Genomic DNA, 20,524 nt, shown 5'->3' on the forward strand with positions numbered 1-20,524 from the left:
ACCGCTCTTAAATAGGCAAGCAGGACACAGTACAAACATTTAGAGTCACAGTGAAAATGGGTCACCTGCAGCCTACTACTTCTTTACCGTTAAGCCAATAGCATAAGGGAAGAATTTATTTAGCACAGGAAGTGCTGCAGAATCAGACTTACCCAGACATCAGTAGAAAGAGCCCAAGAAGGATGTCACCAAAAATGGGACATTTATCCAGGCTTTGTAATTCAGCTGAGAGATATCAAGAAGAAAGGCAAATGATATGTTCATTGCTTATTTTAAAAAAGATGTACAGATTTGAGAAGTGATTTCCTTAAGAATGCTGTCTGGGTTACTAGTCTGGATTATAAATCACACTAGACCCTGAAGCCTCCTTAATAAAAAAGAAGTTGAAAATAAACAAATGGTTAGTTTCAGGTATGTGAATTTCTGAAACTCTCTTGGGAAGAAAGTTTTATTACCATTATTACTGAACTGTTTTTAGTCTCTGACATCAAAGCATAGATGTTAACCCTGGGGTTCTGAAACCCGAATAGCCCATAAATGAAATGCCACATATTAACATTAGTCTGTTTGTCAAGTTTTAGCCAACTTACTTGTGACTCAGTGAATAAAGAGAGATATGGGGGTGGGAATAGGGAGAATCAGAAGACCTAGGTTCAAGTTCACCTCCACCATTTATAGATGATATCAAGCAAACTGATCTAACTTGTCCCGCCTCAGTTTACTTAACTGAGGGTTTAAGGATAAAATACGTAAGTAAAGCCCTTTACAAACCCCAAAGTACTATTCTAATATTACAGTACTGGCTCCAGAATGCCTACATTTCTCAAACTACTGGATAGTCACAGAACTTTGTGGTTGAAAGGTAATCCCATTACAGGGATGATAACAATGAGAAAACTAAGGCCCATAAAGTCTTAAGAGCCTAGTAAATAGACAACATTTGTAAACTGGTGGGAGGTTGGGAAGAGGTTCTAGTTTTTCCACCACTGAAATATGCATTTTAAAGGATAGTTCAAAACAAAGCTATCCTAGGAACTAAAACAAATCTCTCCCCAGCAATACATATATTTCTTCTGCTTTATTTTGCTTTTGTAAACTTTACTCCTGTAACTTACAAGTTAAACAAACTTTTCATCAGAAAGATAAAAAATAAAGCCATGGGCTTCCCTGGTGGCGCAGTGGTTGAGAGTCCGCCTGCCGATGCAGGGGACACGGGTTCGTGCCCCGGTCCGGGAAGATCCCACATGCCGCGGAGCGGCTGGGCCCGTGAGCCATGGCTGCTGAGCCTGCGTGTCCGGAGCCTGTGCTCTGCAACGGGAGAGGCCACAACAGTGAGAGGCCCACGTACCAAAAAAAAAATAAAATAAATAAAACCATCTCCCTGACTATGAGACTCACAGCCTACTTGTAACCCAACCCAGACAAAAATCTTTACAATTGGGTTAGAAATGTCTAATGGAAACATCGACATAACATGAACCTCCAGCTATGCTGGCAGACATCATTATACTATGGATTACAGTTCTAGCAGCCCAGGGATACTGATTTTAATGTTCCCAGGAGACAAAGAATTAATCAGCAACTCAGAGGGGGGTGTTGCCTAAAAATGAACAATTTAATCGAGAAAATTCCACTGTCTTTAGATTTGTGCCCTCAATCACCCACTATCAAAAACCCACTATGGCACCAAATAAATTGTGTGTGGTTAAAGAGACGAAATGTGCTTTTCTACAGGCTGTTATGGGAAGCAGAAAAAGGCTGACTATGAATCAGTTATGTTTTAGTTCCACGATGGACATAAATTATGATAATTTAGACATTCTGGTGGTTAAACCAAAAAAGCAGGAAAACCATGGCTCCCAAGTCCCAGTAAAAGTTAAGTTTGTGGTATCACAGCTGAAAGACAGGGTCATGAAAAGTGACCTTAAACTTATTTCTGGACTTTCCTGCCTCCACTAAAATCGATGACACTATTTCCCATCTCTTATTGTCAAATCACAACAATCCGGAAGCCTGGACCGAATTCACTTGGCAGGTAACAGGAGCAACCCTAAGAGGAAGTCCTGAAGGATGTCAGATACCATATTTCCTTCACTCCCACATACTTTTCATCTTAATACCTCCAGGATATATTTACGATGAGTTCTGACTGACACTCACCAAGCATTCTGGCTGACACAAATTTTGCAAAAACTGGCATACTCCAAGGGAAGGTCCCTTGTGAGATCTTCAGTAGCTTAGATGAGTAAAACAGTCAGACTACCACTATAATGAACATCTCTCGGTGGCTCATAAATTCTTTCATTCCCAGCAATCAAAAAGCAGCTGTTAAAATCCTGGAATCTTCCTAGTAGCAGATCTTAAATACCTCCAAGCTGGCCAGGGAAGCTTCCCAACTGCTTTCTTCTCCTTCCCCTCCCCCATCCCAGGAGTGCCAGGCTGGCAGGAATAACGATGACCCAGGAAGGAAAGAAAAAAAAAAGGGGGAGGGAGGGAGGGAAGGAGGGAGGGAGAGGGAGACGGGGGGGGGGGGGAGAGAGAGAGAGAGAGAGAGAGAGAGAGAGAGAGAGGGAGGGAGGGAGGGAGGGAGGGGGAGAGAGAGAGAGAGTAGCGGATCTGGTGAAAGCAGAGATGCAGACTCCCTTCATTTCCACTACGCAGAAATACCAACTCTCTGTACCAACTCACCAGGTTTCTCCTTTCCTCTCCTATCCCCATCCCCCTCCAAACACATTAACTTCTGCAGTCTGATGGTGTGGCATTTGGAGTTAATGACCTCAGCAGTCCTAAGGCCATTCCTCAAAGATTTTTAACCAGTCACTTCCTTTCCATGCCAGAGCTCGAGGCCCATCCCACGGGAAGATTCAGCTTCCTTTTACCTTGTAACCTGCCCAGACGGCGATGCTCCTAGGGTCAAGTTCAAGATGAAGGTGCCCTCCTAACCTCCCGGAGTTGACTCAAGCAGGGAACAGCGCTACAGAGACGAGTCCCACCCCTCAAGACACGGGGATCTGGGGCTGCCAACAGTGGACTGGAGGGGGTTGGGAGGGGTAGACTGTCGCCGAGCCCGGCGTCCTCCGAAGCCCTGGCCGCGGCGCCGTATTTCTACCTGGCCACCGCCGCATTTCCTCCCGGAGCCTTACACAATAAGTGAAGTAAGTTTTGAGAACGCCGGTCCAGAGACATTTCTGTCTGCAAACTCGGCACACAATGCCTTGGGGCTTCCTTCCTCGCCAGCCGTTCCGGAAAGCTGCCGCGCCAAAGCGGGGAGCCCGTCACACCCACAGCGGTGCGCGCCCACACCCCAAAGTCCGGCAGGAAAAACGTGCGCCCTGACATAAGTCCCCCCAAAGAAGTGAGCACTCTTCAGTCTCCAAGAACGGGGGGGGATACACAACCTTGAAACAATTCTCACTCTCCCTAAAGATCTAATCCTAGCTCCCCCCCACCCCCCAAAAAAGAACGTGGATATACTCATCGCAGTGTTCTTGGAAGCGAAGCAATACTTTCAGCCCAGAGTGGGGCAATATGACTCCCTCCGAGGCTTAAGTTCACCCGTCAACTTCGCGACCCACGCTCACCTCCGGGGGCGTCCCGGACCCCGCGGTGCCAGGTGCGCTTCTTCCTCGCCTCCCCCAACCCCAGGTACCAGGCGCAGCCCAGGCCCTTGCCAAGCCCGAAGGCAACAGAGGAGGCGGGAAAGGGGGCGCGGAGACGCGCCGGGCGGAGGTGGTCCAGACACTCGAGCGTGCAGTCGCGCGTTCCCGGCGCCCCCGAACCCCAGCTCCGCCCGGGGCCGGCTCGGTCCGGCGCGGAGCTGAGGCGAAGGGAAGGTACCGATTCTCCAGAGCCGCCAGGACCGAGGCCCGAGGCGCCCAACAAGTTCGTGCCTATCCCCGGAAAGCTCCCGGGTGTGCCCAGCGAAGGGGGGGCAGGGAGCCTCCAGAAACTTTCCCACATGCCTTTCCACTCTCCCATCACCCTCTCCTCCTCCCGAGACCCCCGCTCCCCTCTGCACCGCAGCAGCTGGCGCTGCCCGGGACGCGCGGAGGCCGGCGGCGGCGCCAGGGCGGCGGGAGTTACCTACCGGGAAAGTTTCCAGCCCCTCGGTGCGGTTCCCCACCGCTAGGGCCGGGCCTCGGGGCGCGGCCAGCTCTGCGCTCCGCGGCTGCCTCTCCGCCAGCTCCCAAAGCGGCCGCTGCTCCCGCAGCTGCCACAGCTCAGGCTGCGCTCCGGCCCGTCCCCCCGCCTCGCACGGCCCACACCGGGGCCTCATTGGCAGCGCGAATCCCCGCCCTTGCGCGTGTTCCCGAAGGCACCTTCCTCTCGCGCGCCCGCCCGGGCCGCGCCTCCCGCGCCCCTCCCCGCCCAGGCTTGCGGCGGCTCCCGAGACCCACTGGGGCCCGGCGCGTGAACTTTCTGCGGGGTGCCCAGCTTCCCCCTTGGGGGCTAGTCCCCCGAGGCTGCGCTTGGTTCCCTGCAGGATTGGACCCAAGATGGGCGATAGTCCATCTTTTTTTCAACCTCTAAAAAAATCAGTGAAGTGGCCTGGCCTCCCCTCCTTGCTGCATTTTGAAAACAGCCGAGGAGGACATATGGGAGCAATTAACCAAGATGAAGTTTTGGTGGATGTTTTAGGGTGACTTGTGTGGCTTTCTTGAATTTTCTCTGCCTCACTTAACTACATACACACTCACTCACTTTCTTGGGCAAGAATGAGCTAAGGCAGATGTAAGGTGTAAAGGGCACCTCGCCTGCTGTGTCTTTTTCTTTCCCGAACGCGAATTAGGGAGGTTTGGGGACCGGTGATTGCCTCGAGCGTCCCCGGGGCCGGGTCCCAACAGCCTCCTCCAGCCGCTCGGGGCTGGCCCTGTGTTGTCTGTGCTAAAAACTTGGAGGGCAAACGTCATGCTTATATCGGCGGGAGGAGGGAGGTATGGAGGTAGGAGAAACACAAAGATGCTATTATTGTTTCGGTCGGTAGCAGTAAATTAAATTCCCGAGTTCCCAAAATGTTTTGTTATCCCCCAGCAGAGGAAAAGCCGGGGTAGGGCCTATGGATTCAGGAATCCTGGATTCCCAGGCAGGCAATTCAGGCTGGGGGGCGCAGCCTACTCCACACCCGAAGGCTTTTAGACCAGCCTTGTTCACGGAGGGATCAACTAGGACTGTTGCTGTCTTGTGTGGCCTGCGGGAATCATGCACGGGTCACCCCAATGGTGTGTCTAGAGCAGGGAATACAGAAGTTGCTATAAATGGATTTATTGGCAACCCCTAACCTTGCTGTGGCAAATCCGCCTTTAAAGACAACTGTGTTTTAAACGAGTCCCCACATAAAAACTTCAACCTCACGCAGAGCTTCCCAATATAAAGATACCCGGTGAGAGGAGCGTCCATATTTAAAGTTCCCGTGAAAAGGGACAGGAAGTAAAATGCCACACAATCTCTTTACATAAATAAAAGATGACTGAAACTTGCTGGCTTTTTCACCCACAGTTTCAAAGGCCTGATTATTACTGTGCTGATATTTGAACAGTAAACGTATCAGCAGGCTTGAAGTCTTCCTGAAACAAAGCAGGATATGAATATTTAAATAAAATATAAACTGACTAAATCAGAAGAGCAGTTGACTTATTTCTTCATTCTGAAATGTCCCATTGCTGAAAAATATGGTAATCTGTTTTAATTTCTCTTGAAATGCACAAAAGTTACCAGTCTTTCAACAACAGATGAAAAAGCAGGACAGCAACCTCAGTAATAAAAGGATGACACAAATTAAAGAGAAAAAAAAAAAGCTCCACGCTAGTCTAACTAATCTTAAATATTAAGATATAAAAGAAACAATCCTAGGGAAATAGACTGGTACAGTTCCCTGCCTCCCACTTCGACTTCATTATAATAGGTGAAATGTATAAATGGATGAAATTTACAATTTGTATCACATTTTTCTGCCTTTGGCTCTTCTAAGTTATATTCTCCAAGTTTTTGATGAAATTGCTCTGTTAAATTGGGTTTTGAAGACAATGAAATTCATTTTTTTCCCTCTATCCTCAAAGCTCCCTAAGTAGCAAGTAGAAAATCACATAAAGTAAATATGCTAATTACCGGCATCATCTTTAAATTATTTCTAGTTGAAAATTTTTTGTCTTTATAGCTTCAGAAGTCACAGTCATTAAAGAACTTCATCACTGCCTAGTTAGGAGTGTTTAACATTCTAAACAGGCATACAGCTAGCAATCTGAAATTTGTACACAGAAGGGCCCTGTCTCCCCTTCTTCCTGTAGTGTTTATATAATCCAAACTACCTATGTTATTAGGTAGTTATAATTAACTATGTTATTATGCACAATCTGATCTCCACCTTTAAACAGTTAACATTACATACAGTATGTCATACTAAGAACATCAAAGCTGTGTTAAGCTGTGAGTGAAAAGGGTACATTTTATAGAAAACAAGGCCAAAAACACAGAGTAATAAAAATTCATGGGTGAGGAAAAAAAAGGGAGATCCATTAAGACCAAGTCTGCAAGAAAAATTTATGAACAATTTGTAAGCAACTAAATAAGTGTAGTATTAGTGGAACACAGGTTCAAAAAATGAATTTTAATGATTTTTAAAAATCTGCTTTTCCCTTAAAAAAATAAAAGATGTTTTTGGTTAGTTGTTAGGTGAGGGCTTGAGTTTTAGGGGGAGGGGAGGGCAAGAATCACCTCTTGCTTTTCTTACAGTATTTCTGCTTACCCTATCCAATTTAAAAAGCTCACTCATTACATTTCTGTTAATTCCAGTCAAAAAAAATTAAAAGAAATATAGATCACATGAATGTTATATGTTGAACACGTTCACCAAGCATACATACAATATACTGGATTCTATTTTTAAATTTTCTGTCAGTTTGCCAGCAGTGTAGCTTTTCTCAGCAGAGTGAAAGGAAACAGCAAATAAACTGGTTATTTTACCCTACAATTTATTACCCAGGGCAATAGGCTGAGGAAGGCGTGAGAAAAGAATGTGCCTTGTGAGTGTTAGTACACTATTTTCCCTTGCTCAGATTCTTAAGTACTTCTATTTTAAAGCAAGACTAAGTTAGGATCATAGCCAGTGTTTATTATGGTATGTGTAGTATAGAAGACATAGTGAGAAGTGAAATGTTTAAAACAGTATAGTACAGACTGCCAACAAACACATGAAAGAATGCTCAACATCACTAGTCATTGGAGAAATGCAAATCAAAACTACAATGAGGTATACCTCACACCCGTTACAATGGGCATCATCAGAAAATCTACAAACGACAAATGCTGGACAGAGTGTGGAGAAAAGGGAACCCTCCTGCACTGTTGGTGGGAATGTAAATTGATACAGCCACTATGGAGAACAGTATGGAGGTTCCTTAAAAAACTAAAAATAGAACTACCATACAACCCAGCAATCCCACTACTGGGCATAAACCCTGAGAAAACCATAATTCAGAGTCATGTGCCACAATATTCACTGCAGCTGTATTTACAATAGCCAGGACATGGAAGCAACCTAAGTGTCCATGAATGGATAAAGAAGATGTGGCACATATATACAATGGAATATTACTCAGCCATAAAAAGAAACGAAATTGAGTTATTTGTAGTGAGGTGGATGGACCTAGAGTCTGTCATACAGAGTGAAGTAAGTCAGAAAGAGAAAGACAAATACCGTATGCTAACACATATGCATGGAATCTAAAGGGAAAAAAAATGGTTCTGAAGATCCTAGGAGCAGGACAGGAATAAAGATGCAGACGGTAGAGAATGGACTTGAGGACACGGGGAGGAGGAAGGGTAAGTTGGGACGAAGTGAGAGAGTGGCATGGACTTACATATACACTACCAAATGTAAATAGATAGCTAGTGGGAAGCAGCCGCATAGCACAGGGAGATCAGCTCAGTGCTTTGTGACCACCTAGAGGGGTGGGATAGGGAGGGTGGGAGGGAGACGCAAGAGGGACGAGATACGGGGAGATATATATATATATATATATATATATATATATATATATACATATATATATATATATATATCTGATTCACTTTGTTATAAAGCAGAAACTAACACACCATTGTAAAGCAATTATACTCCAATAAAGCTGTTAAAAAAATAAAAAATAAAACAGTATAGTAATTAAATGCAAAAACTGAGACAGGACTTTAAAAAAATGAAGGCAAGGTAGGCAATCCAGACTCAAAATAATTCAGCCCACAAACACTTTGCCTACTTTGGAGTGTTTTTTAATGTTTACAGAATTCATTCTGCTTCGATCCATTCATTCCTCCTTTCCCTTTTAACGTTTTGGAGAGGAAACTAATTTTTTAAAACCTGGGGAATAATGAAATAAGTTGGGTTATATTTAGAAATCAGTTGGGAAAAACAAAGGAATTACATACCCTTACACAGTTCCTGTGTGTGTGACAATCCAAGGTCACACACATATACCAACGCATGGTCAGATGTGGGCTAATGGCAGACATCCATCCAGGGATATCAAAAGCCATACTTGTACACAGTTATTCAGGCAGTTAAATTAAAAGAGTTGTCTAACTGGACATACAAACCCCTCTGCAGGTCTAGCACATGGCCTGCCAATATTGCAGAAGCTCATCCAATAGTGGCTAGGCCGTGAATTATTTAAACTGATAAGGAATCCACTGAGGGAAGAAAGCAGGGAGATAGATTCAGGGGTTCACATTTCCTTATTGGAATATAGGAGTAACTAAAATCCTGGGAGAATCTGGTTTAAGATGGCATGCCTCTGACTAACATTTAAAATATAGATTTAGTCCAATATTCTGATGGTGAAATGGTCTGTCGAGGAAAGAGAAATTTCCTGTGTTCAGGAAGGGTAAGGTAATGCAATCAGGTAATAATCCTTCCAATAAATGTTGTTGAGTCTGGTTAAGATGGCTTAAAAAGAAAGGAGAAACGTGCTGTTAAGTTTGAGCATAACAAATGCATTTTACTATTCCCCACCTTGTGAGGGGTGCCTTCCTTTTTCTCAGCAAGTTATATGAAATTCCGGACATTACAGTCATAATATCTAGACTCCAGTTCTGACTCTGGCGGTTATTGTTTGTGATTCCTGGCAATTCACTTAGTTTTTTTGAGCCTCCGATCCCTCAACTACGAAATAAGGAGGGTAGCATGGAATCTCTGCCTCACAGATTTGGTGGGAAGATTAAATGAAATAAGGTGAAAAGCACTTAATAAATTAGAAAATGCTCTACAAAAGCTAATTTTTATTTAATAAACAATAAGCTATATTTTCCCTCCCCATTACCTGGGACCACTTTGTTTGGAATAACAACCTAGAGACTTGATCAGGGCAGCCCAGAGGGCCCTCGTTTGCCAAATGTGAGAGGAAGAGTGCCTTAACAATGATTCAGAAGTAGATAATAACTCCAATCAAGCCCTCAGAGGCTCATCTGGGGGTAAATTGGCAGTTCTTGTCTCAAACAGTAGTAGTCAGGGGCCATTTTCATTATTCTTCTGTGTTAGTGATAAGGAAGAAAAATTGTAGTATATATACAATACAGGTGGACCTCACTTTATGCAAATCAACATATGGAAATTCTTAACTACACAATATACTGATTAAAAGGAAATGTTTCTTCTTTAAAAATTCTTGCTGAGATTCTTTCCAAGTGCCACTACCATCTTATTTACATTATTAATAACTAATAATCATCCTTTCAATTCTGTGAAATAGTACTGATACACTAAGGAGATTATGAGCTTGAACCCATATAAACATTTTTTGTAACACCAAGCATTAGTCAAAACTCCTTTGCAGTTGCATATTTATTTGAAGAAATATAAATCAGACACTAGCACCTACCACAAGATTTCGTTTAAAGGGCAGTGAACAGGAGGCATAAATATGGAGAATCTAGACTAACCGGAAAGTACGGTTTTGTTTAAAAATCAGTTTGCTGTTTCCCCTTTGATGATCAAAAATCCTAATGCAGAAATGGATGAGGAATATTGATTCTATTGATGATGATGATAATCAATTTCCTAGAACAGAGAGAGGTTTCTCTACTAAAGGGCCATGTAGGATAGACAGACAACTTCCAAGCCAAAATGTTCATACAGTAAGATTCTTCCATTTAGAAAACTATCTTTTAAACTAGCCTTGGTATTTAATACAATAATTAGAAGTTCTATCTAAAACAGTCTATTAAAAATCTTTAAAGTTGGGGCAGAAATGTTTAAATCTACACTTTTGCACTCTAGATCTTTCGTGTGTGTCATGTCTAAATGTTTCAATCGCTTTAACGGGAATCATGTCTGCCTAAGAGAAAATAGGGCATGATGTAATTATCACTGGGCTTCATTAGAGAAGTCACCCCTTACCTAGAGCATTTGTTCTAAAAACCAGCTACTTAGTAAAGATTGATTTGACTACCTAGTGAGCTGTAGCTAAAGCCCTGTTACCTTTCAGTGAATTCAAAGCTCTTCTAGCTTTCACAGCTAATCTATTGCCTCTCACTCTTCAAGGTTTTCTGTGCCTTTGAAAAGACCACCTGAAGGGAAAGAGATTACTGATACAATTACAATAGAAACAGGTTAAAACAAGACATCAGGAACCCAAAAGAAGACAGCAATCACTGGGGGTTAAAATTAGGTGATGTCCTCTTAGGTTCTTCATCTTCTTTCTAATTCTCCACACCCTCACTCTGTCCCCAAGAGCCAACCAGAATGTTAGAGGCCTAAATTTTGTTAACAAAGAATTGGTACTTGCAATTTAAAAAAAAAAAAAAAAAAAAAAAACTGTCCTAATATTTATCTGGGAATCTATATTTAACTTATTCAAAATAAGGTGGCATTTGGAGAAACTGGATCACTCATACATCGCTGGTGGAAATATAAAATAATACAGCCACTCTGGGAAATGATTGAGCAGTTACTTTTAAAAACAAACAAACAACAACCAAAAAAACCCTAAATATGCAACTACTATATGACCCAGCAATTACACTCCTGGACATTTATCCCAGTGAAATGAAGACTTGTGTTCACACGAAAACCTATACACAAATGTTCACAGCAACTTTATTTGTAATAGCCAAAAAGTAGAAACAACCCAGAGATCCAGCAACAGACAGATAGTCAAACAAACTGGTTCATGCATGCCATGGAATACTTACTCAGCAATAAAATGGAATGAACTATTGGTGCACACAACTTGGATGAATCTGCAGGGGATTATGCTGAATGAAAAAAAGCCAATTCTAAAAGGTTACATACTGTATGATCCACTTATATAACATTCTTGAAATGACAAAATTATAGAAATGGAGGACAGATTATTGGTTGCGAGGAGTCAGTGTTGGTGCAAGGTGGAGGGAGAGCAGAGTGGCTATAAAAGGACAACAGAAGAGATCCTTGGAGTGATGGAAATGTTGCTGTTTCTTGACCATGTCGATGTCAATATCCTTGTGGTACTGTTCTATAGTTTTGCAAGATATTACTATTTGGGATAAACTGGGTAAAGGGACAGGAAAGCTCTATATTAGTTCTTACAATTGCATGTGTTGGAAAAAGTGATCCCAAGACAAAAAGTTTAATTTTAAAAAGTCAGACGGCAAAAAAAAAAATACTCAGGAAGATGAAAACCAAAATAATAATAGAAAAAAACTGTCATTAAACAAAAGGTCCTGTGTATCATCACTCAGAATGACAAACGTATCAAAAGCAAAGACAGTCTCAACATGTTGATTAAAACATAACATCCAGAGGCCCTTGAGAAGAGTGATCTGTACAATAAATAATGCTGATGACCAAATGGCAGAGTTGTTTAAAGTCTGGTCATAGTGAATCTAACAGCTTTTCCCAACTAGAATGTGAGCTCCATAAGGACAAGGAATATGTTGCGTTATTGAATGAATATAAGTTGTGCATTTTTCCCCAGTTATCTATTGCTGTGTACTAAACCATCCCAAACTCAGTGTCTTTGTATGATAGCAATCTAGGGTTTGCCTGGGCTCAGCTAGGCAGTTCTCACTCAGGTTGCGGTCAGAATGTGGCGCTGGTGGGGTCTGGAGCCTGGACTAAGAAGACCCAGAAGAGCTGGGGCTCCTTAGGCATCTCTCTATCTGTCTCCACACGGTTTCTCCACATGGTGGCCCCAGCATAGCCAGACCTCTTACATGGTAGCTGAGGGCTCGCAGCACAAGTTCCCAAGAGCATCTGTGGAAGGTGCGTGGCCTTTTCTAACCCAGACTCAGAAGTCACACAGCAACCTTTATGGCTCTTGTTGAGAGTGGCCATGGTGTAATAAAAAGGCCTTGGGCTTCAGAGACAGGCAGACCTGCATTCACAGCCCAGTTCCCCCTTCTTGGCAAAGTGATTTAACCTCTTTGTAACCCAAGGTGAAACTGTTTTCTTAATAACTGGCATCAGAATTCACCTTTAGAAGGTATTCACTGGGAAAACATTTATTGGGTCAGGAGGTAAGAACTTTGGACCTCAGTGTAAGTTGAGAGGCAAGGCATTACAGACAAGGGCTAGACAGCTCTGAGTGTAACAAGGAGAGGAATCTGTGTATGCTTCTGAGGAGAGGAGGTAAGAGGAAACTGCAAGATAGCAAAAGGTGCAAAGCAATGTGTACGACTAACCACTCCTCCCCACTGCCCTTAGAAGTTCCCTTCAACGGAGAGGCTAAAGGACATTATAAAAATGATAGAACGTCTATTACTAAAGTGAAGGTTGTTTACAGTCACGTGTGCTTCTGTGTGTCCTTCTGTGCCATTCTCCCCTCCCTCTGCAGCTGACATATGAATTATACTTTAATGACAATGACTGTATTCACTTTTCAATGTAATGGCACAAAGTAGATATTCAATAAATAGTAACAGGTATTATAGCTATTGATCAAAAATTCAAATTTTACATGTCTTAATAAACGTGACTAACCATTCTTGATATACCAGTTAAGGCCATCAGAGAAACTTAAGCTTAAAAGGGCTTAACCAATAATAGTGTGTTACTGGCTCACTTAAGTGGCAAGGCCACAGGTAGAGTAAGCTTCAGAACTGGATGATCCGTCAACTCAACAAGGTCATCAGAGATTGATTTTCTTTCCACCCTCTGCTCAGCTATGTACCATGTGACCTCCATCCTTCATCTTCAAGCCAATTCCCCTTGGCAGTGGAACGTGGCTGCCAACTGCAACTGAGCTGTGTTTCCCTGTTTGCATCTAGTAGGAGAGAACGCACATTCTTGTCCCAACATTATAAGCAAGAGTCCTGAAAGTCACCTTTATTGGACCGTCTGAGGTCTAGTGTCCGCTTCTAAATCAGTGACCGTGGACAGGGGCAGGGATGTACTGATTGGCCTGAGTCAGTCGTGGCCTATCTCTGGTGTGATATCTCTGGTGTTAGAAGAGGAGGTGGTTAGTTTGCCTCGAAGCATGTGGGCAATGCCAGGAAAGGGTAAGTTCCCCAAAGAATATCAGATTAGGGAGAAGCAAACAAAAAAATATCTACCACAATTGGCAAATACGGATTACAGGCAAAAATCCTCCAGATTATGCACTATATGGGGGGAAATAATCAAGGGGAGCTTTGGTGATTAAAAAACAAGTTATATGGTTTTTTTAACCACAATTTAAAAGAAAAAGCTGGGAATTACAGATATAACAAGAAAAAAAAAACAAAGGGAAGAGAAAAGGATAATGGATTGAAAATGAAAACAGAAGTATTGGAAAGAAAAAACAGAGGCAAAGATAACTTAATTGTAAGAGTCTTGGCTCAAGAAGAAGCTAATAGGTTTGTTTTTTCCTTGAACACAAATAACACAGAGACCTAATTATAAGTTTTATGAGAGTCATCAGCAAAATGGAACAGAAAAGAAAAGAACAGGAACAACTTGAAATAAATCTCACCTAAAAAAGGTGGGAGGGCTTCCCTGGTGGCACAGTGGTTGAGAGTCCGCCTGCCGATGCAGGGGACACGGGTTTGTGCTGCGGTCCAGGAGGATCCCACATGCCGCAAGCGGCTGGGCCCGTGACCCATGGCCGCTGAGCCTGCGCGTCCGGAGCCTGTGCTCCGCGACGGGAGAGGCCACAGCAGTGAGAGGCCCACGTACCGCAAAAAAAAAAAAAAAAAAAGATGGGAACAAATACTAAATAAGGGATGGATACAAGTAAAGAAGCATCTGAAACCCAATTATCTAATGGCAAAATTTATGCAACCTTTTTCCCTTTTAATGTATAAATTCTTTGAATACTACAAATGGAATAAATATAGTTAACAATAAATACTGAAATTGTATAATATTTGCATTCGTGTCCTGTGGCTGCTGCCACGAATTACCACAAACCTGGGGGCTTCCAACAACAGAAATTTATTTTCTCACAGTTCTGGAGGCCAGAAGTTTAAAGTCAAGGTGTCAGCAGGACAGTGCTCTCTGCTCCCTCCAAAAGCTCTGGGAAAGAATGCTTACTTACCTCTTCCAGCTTTTTTTTTTTTTTTTTTGCGGTACGCGGGCCTCTCACTGCTGAGGCCTCTTCCGCTGCGGAGCACAGGCTCCGGACGCACAGGCTCAGCGGCCATGGCTCACGGGCCCAGCCGCTCTGCGGCATGTGGGATCTTTCCGGACCGGGGCAAGAACCCGTGTCCCCTGCATCGGCAGGCGGACTCTCAACCACTGCGCCACCAGGGAAGCCCTCTTCCAGCTTTTGATGGCGCCAAGCATTTCTCAGCTGTGGCTGCGTAACTTCAGCCTCTGCCCTCACCTCTGCATGGCCTTCTCCTCTTTGTCTGGGTCTTCTCCTCTTCTGTCTCAAATCTCTCTCAGCCTTTCTTTCATAGAAACTCTTGCCATTGGATTTAGGGCCCCTACCTACATAATCCAGGATGATCTAATCCCAATATCCTTAATTTAATCATATCCACAGAGACCCTTTTTCCCAATAAGGTGACATTCACAAGTTCCAGGCATTTGGACCTGGACATATCTTTTTGGAGGGCCGCCCCTCAACCTACTACAATATTTGTTAAAACAGAAAAATAAGCTAACCAAATTGTATAAAGATCCTAAGACTAGATTTAAATTTTCAAATCAATTATATTTGCTAATAAAATGCTTATTTTTATTTTTTCTGCTTAATACAAGTAATTTATTTTATTAAATTAATGCACATATATGTAGTCATCTAGAAATTTGTATCATTGTAGTTAAAGACATGCAGAGCAATTAAGTTAATGACAAATGGGTGAAATCCATTTCCATTAGTAATTTTTTAAAATGCAAAAAAAGGGGACTTCCCTGATGGTCCAGCAGTTAAGACTCCGCACACCCAATGCGGGGGCCCCAGGTTCAATCCCTGGTCAGGGAACTAGATCCTGCATGCTGCAGCTAAAGATCCCACATGCCGCAACTTCCCGCATATTGCAACAAAGATGCGGCGTGCCACAACTAAGACCCAGAGCAGCCAAATAAATAAATAAATATTTTTGAAGGCTTTGGGGAGCCATCGTACACACACTACCTTAATAAAATATATATTTGAATTATAAAACTCAGCTTATAAGTCAGGGTCTAGTCAGGAAAATAGAAACCAAGCTAGGTATTTCAAAGAGCGGGCATTTCATATAGGAAACTATATTGCTGGGAGAGCTGAAATGTCAAAAAGGGAGAGGTAGGTAACCCTGAGATCAGTAGGACAGAAAGACAGAAAGCAAGTGGGAAAACGAAGAGGAGGGGGCAGCACTATAATAGCACAGGACTGCACTTCTTACTGCGTCATTGGGAGCGCTAAACGGGATGCTGGGAACACCAGGGACAGGGCAGCCAGAGATGAAGTCACTTCTAGAGATACTGCCAGAAACAGAAAGAAAGAGACTTATGACTTCTCCCCTCTTTTCCTCTAATGCCTTCTAATTCTCTGCTGACACCTTCTACTGGCAGAACTTAACAGGAAGCCAGCTAGAAATGAAGCCTGGGAAATGCAGTTTCCAGGCTCTTAGCCCCAACATTTCAAAGCAGATTATAGGAGGGCTGATATAGAGCTCAGAGACAGCAAGTAAATAGCAGATCCAGTGAACTGGAAAAGCAAGTGTATTTCTACATTGCTGATAACACTGTGAGTCAGAACACAGCTAGAAATAAGAAACTCTTCATACTCATTGACTAAACAGTGCCACTTAGGGGAACATGACTGAAAGAAATAACTTAAAGGCAAAAAAGAAATAAAAAATTTGTACCAAGATGTTGAAAGTGGCACATTTATAACAGCAAAACCACGAAAACAGTCCATATACTCAACAGTAGGGAGATGATTAAGCAAACTGTGGTAAATGGATGTAATAAAATACTCTAAAGCTTAAAAAAAAAGAACCCATGTATTTCAAATAAGTATGAAAATGTTCACATGAAGTGAATTTAAGGAAAAAAAGTAGAACTTTTAGAACTGTATGTGTACTATAATAATTACAATTGTGTAAAAATGTACAAAAGCATATAAACAAAGATCAGGGGAGATGAAGTAATGTAACTAGTTTAGAGCTGAATGCTTCTTAGGCTTCTTTTCTTCTATAAAGTTGCTTAAGTTCTTAATTTAAAAAGAAAAGTAAGCGAGTCTTTAATTGTATATTTAGATTCCAAACCAAATGAAAATTATGTGTTTCATGTTAAGCTGCTTTGAAGAAAAAACCAACAACACACACACACACACACACACAATACAACCTGGCTAACCATTCCCACCATAGCACTTTTTACAACTCTGGCATGAGTCACTGCCATGGCCCGAGGCCAGTGTCCAATTGGTCTAGAGATTTTATTTTACAACCTGAGAAGACTGGCTCTCTCCCAGTGCCTCTGGTCTCCTGCCCTGAGCTGAGCCTTTCTTCTTGTTGCTATACTTCACGTATTTTACTACAGGCTAGGAACTGCTAAAGTTAACTAAAGCAATGAATAAAGATAACAGGGTGGGTAAAAAACAAAACAACAAAAACCAAAACAAACAAACAAAAAAAACCCATTAGCCTGTTAATGACTATTCGGATTTTTGTAAATATTTATTGCTTCAAAATGGTCTGTTCTCCCCTGCCGCTGCCCCATCCTCTGCACAGACTGAAGTGCCTTATACCCTGCCTGAAACAAAACTCCCTAAACCCAGAGGGCAGAAAGGCCACACCTTTGATTCACCCCTCCCCTAGCCCATGTTGCTTCTCAGAACCTTGATATGCCAAGTACTTTGCACTCATGAACTCTGCCTCATTAACAGGCTCATACAGATGCTTGTCACAGCTGCCTCGTGACAACTGGGAGTCTGAGAGTATGTGGTTACAACAGGGAAAGTATGACAGCATAACTGCGTCCTGCAGGGACCTGCTGGCAGATTGCCCAAGAGACCTTGGCCATCCCCTGGGTTGGCTCTCTGTGTGGTTGATTAAGCAGTTAGAGGCCTTCCAGGAGAAACAAGCGCCCAATTCGATTAGCTTGTCATTTTTGCCTTTTGTGATGACTTGAGAATCATCTTCCAAACGGTGTCTAGATTCCTGTTCCAGTTTCTCCACCTACCATCTGTGTGACCCTAGGTAAGTTATCTCAGCCTCCACGCCTCGGTTTCCTAATGTATAGAATGGGAGAAATAACAGGAAATAGCAGTAGCTGCTTCATAGTTTTGCTGCAAAGATCAGGGACAATGCCCTTAAGGCCTAATGGAGGATACTGCTAGTTTTCTACCCAAGATCCATTCTACTTTTCTTTTTTATTAACAGAAACACAGTTTTGTTTGAGGTGGCAATGTGCCCAGCTAAAAATACTCTGTCCACAGACTCTCTTACAGCTATGGTGACCATCTGATTCTGTTCTACAGGGAGGGGCTTCCAAGAAAAAGACAGTTTCTGATTTAAAAAAAAAAAAAAAAAAAGGGACAGAGCCAGTTGGCATGTGTATTTTGCTCTTTGTCCTTCCTTTTTCTTTCTGTATAGAATGGGGATACCTGGAGGAAAAGCTGCCATCTTGGAACTAAGAGAACAAAAGCTACGTGCTAAGAATGGTAGATCAGGAAGCTAGGAGGAACCTGAGTTCTCTATGATTTTCTCAAGCTGCTGTACCAGGAGTGGGCTACCTACTTCCTAACTTCTTGTTAGATGAGAAAAATGAACTTCATTTGGCTAACCATTGGGGTCGGGTTTCTGTTATATGCAGCTGAGTGCTATCCTGACCTAAGCACTCAGCATACTGCCTGCCAATAGTAATACCTTAATACAGGTTACTTTTCATTTTTCTGTAAAGCGTCATGATTATAAGTCACCTGTCATGGCAATGAGCACTAAGAGAGTTTCACAGTTATTGCTCTGGAATTTAGTTATGGTAAATAGTGCATAAAGTTATCCCTTGTCAACTATGACTAGTAAAACATTCTCATTATTCAGAGACACTGGCTGTAATAACATTTGTTAAAATAGAATTTGACATTGTACTGTTGTTTTTTAAATTGCTGCTAGGTTATATTCAGCTAGTCGTCTGAGGAGATGATTTTACTGATAAATCTAGAAAATTTATGAGGGGGAAGGGAATAGGACATTGAAAAAAAATTTTTTTCCCTCTTGGTTAATCTTTCTTTTTTTTTTTTTAACAAATTTATTTCTTTATTTATTTTTGGCTGAGTTGGGTCTTTGTTGCTGTGCAAGGGCTTTCTCTAGTTGCAGCGAGTGGGAGCTGCTCTTCCTTGCATTGCGCAGGCTTCTCATTGCGGTGGCTTCTCTTGTTGCGGAGCAAGGGCTCTAGCCATGCGGGCTTCAGTAGTTGCAGCACACGGGCTCAGTCGTTTTGGCTCGTGGGCTCTAGAGTGCAGACTCAGTAGTTGTGGCGCACAGGCTTAGCTGCTCCATGGCATGTGGGATCTTCGCGGACCAGGGCTTGAACTCGTGTCCGCCTGCATTGGCAGGCAGATTCTTAACCACTGTGCCACCAGGGAAGTCCTTTTTTTAATTTAATTTTACTTATTTTTTTATACAGCAGGTTCTTATTAGTTATCCATTTTATACATATTAGTGTATATATGTCAATCCCAATCTCCCAATTCATCCCACCACCACCACCCCGCTCCCGCCACTTTCCCCCCTTGGTGTCTATATGTTTGTTCTCTATATCTGTGTCTCAATTATTGCCCTGCAAACCAGTTTATCTGTACCATTTTTCTAGGTTCCACATATATGCATTAATATACAATATTTGTTTTTCTCTTTCTGACTTACTTCACTCTGTATGACGGTCTCTAGGTTCATCCACATCTCTACAAATGATCCAATTTCGTTCCTTTTTATGGCTGAGTAATATTCCATTGTATATATGTACCACATCTTCTTTATCCATTCATCTGTCAATGGGCATTTAGGTTGCTTCCATGACCTGGCTATTGTAAATAGTGCTGCAATGAACAATGGGGTGCATGTGTCTTTTTGAATTACAGTTTTCTCTGGGTATATGCCCAGTAGTGGGATTGCTGGGTCATATGGTAATTCTATTTTTAGTTCTTTAAGGAACCTCCATACTGTTCTCCATAGTGGCTGTATCAATTTACATTCCCACCAACAGTGCAAGAGGGTTCCCTTTTCTCCACACCCTCTCTAGCATTTGTTGTTTGTAGATTTTCTGATGATGCCCATGCTAACTGGTGTGAGGTGATACCTCATTGTAGTTTTGATTTGCATTTCTCTAATAATTAGTGATGTTGAGCAGTTTTTCACGTGCTGCTTGGCCATCTGTATGTCTTCTTTGGAGAAATGTCTGTTTAGGTCTTCTGCCCATTTTTGGATTGGGTTGTTTGTTTTGTTAATATTGAGCTGAATGAGCTGTTTATATATTTTGGCAATTAATCCTTTGTCCATTGATTTGTTTGCAAGTATTTTCTCCCATTCTGAGGGTCGTCTTTTTGTCTTGTTTGTAGTTTCCTTTGCTTTGCAAAAGCTTTTAAGTTTCATTAGGTCCCATTTATTTATTTGTGTTTTTATTTCCATTACTCTAGGAGGTGGATCAAAAAAGATCTTGCTGTGATTCATGTTAAAGAGTGTCCTTCCTATGTTTTCCTCTAAGACTTTTATAGTATCCGGTCTTACATTTAGGTCTCTAATCCATTCTGAGTTTATTTTTGTGTATGGTGTTAGGGAGTGTTCTAATTTCATTCTTTTACATGTAGCTGTCTAGTTTTCCCAGCACCACTTATTTAAGAGGCTGTCTTTTCTCCATTGTATATCCTTGCCTCCTTTGTCATAGATTAGTTGACCATAGGTATGTGGGTGTATCTCTGGGCTTTCTATCCTGTTCCATTGATCTATATTTCTGTTTTTGTGCCAGTACCATGTTTTCTTGATTACTGTAGCTTTTTAGTATAGTCTGAAGTCACGGAGTCTGATTCCTCCAGCTCCGTTTTTTTCCCTCAAGACCGCTTTGGCTATTCAGGGTCTTTTGTGTCTCCAAACAAATTTTAAGATTTTTTGTTCTAGTTCTGTTAAAAAAAAAATGCCATTGGTA

At 42.3% G+C, this 20,524-nt stretch overlaps 1 protein-coding gene across 6 annotated transcripts in view; it reads right to left on the reverse strand.

Moving 5' to 3' along the window:
- The window catches only part of TANC1 (tetratricopeptide repeat, ankyrin repeat and coiled-coil containing 1), a 414,480-nt gene that overhangs the window by 223,456 nt on the left and 170,500 nt on the right, over nucleotides 1-20,524 (reverse strand). The window contains exon 1 of one of the 6 annotated variants that reach the window (XM_073807681.1): nucleotides 4,088-4,240. The exons of 4 other annotated variants lie outside the window; for them this stretch is intronic. The gene's annotated coding sequence lies outside the window, so the exon portion shown is untranslated. Of the gene's footprint in view, nucleotides 1-4,087; nucleotides 4,241-20,524 lie in introns of those variants that run through there. One more of the 6 variants, XM_073807682.1, reaches the window with a different exon arrangement.

Source organism: Tursiops truncatus, chromosome 7, assembly GCF_011762595.2.
Source record: "Tursiops truncatus isolate mTurTru1 chromosome 7, mTurTru1.mat.Y, whole genome shotgun sequence".
Classification (NCBI taxonomy): Eukaryota; Metazoa; Chordata; class Mammalia; order Artiodactyla; family Delphinidae; genus Tursiops; species Tursiops truncatus.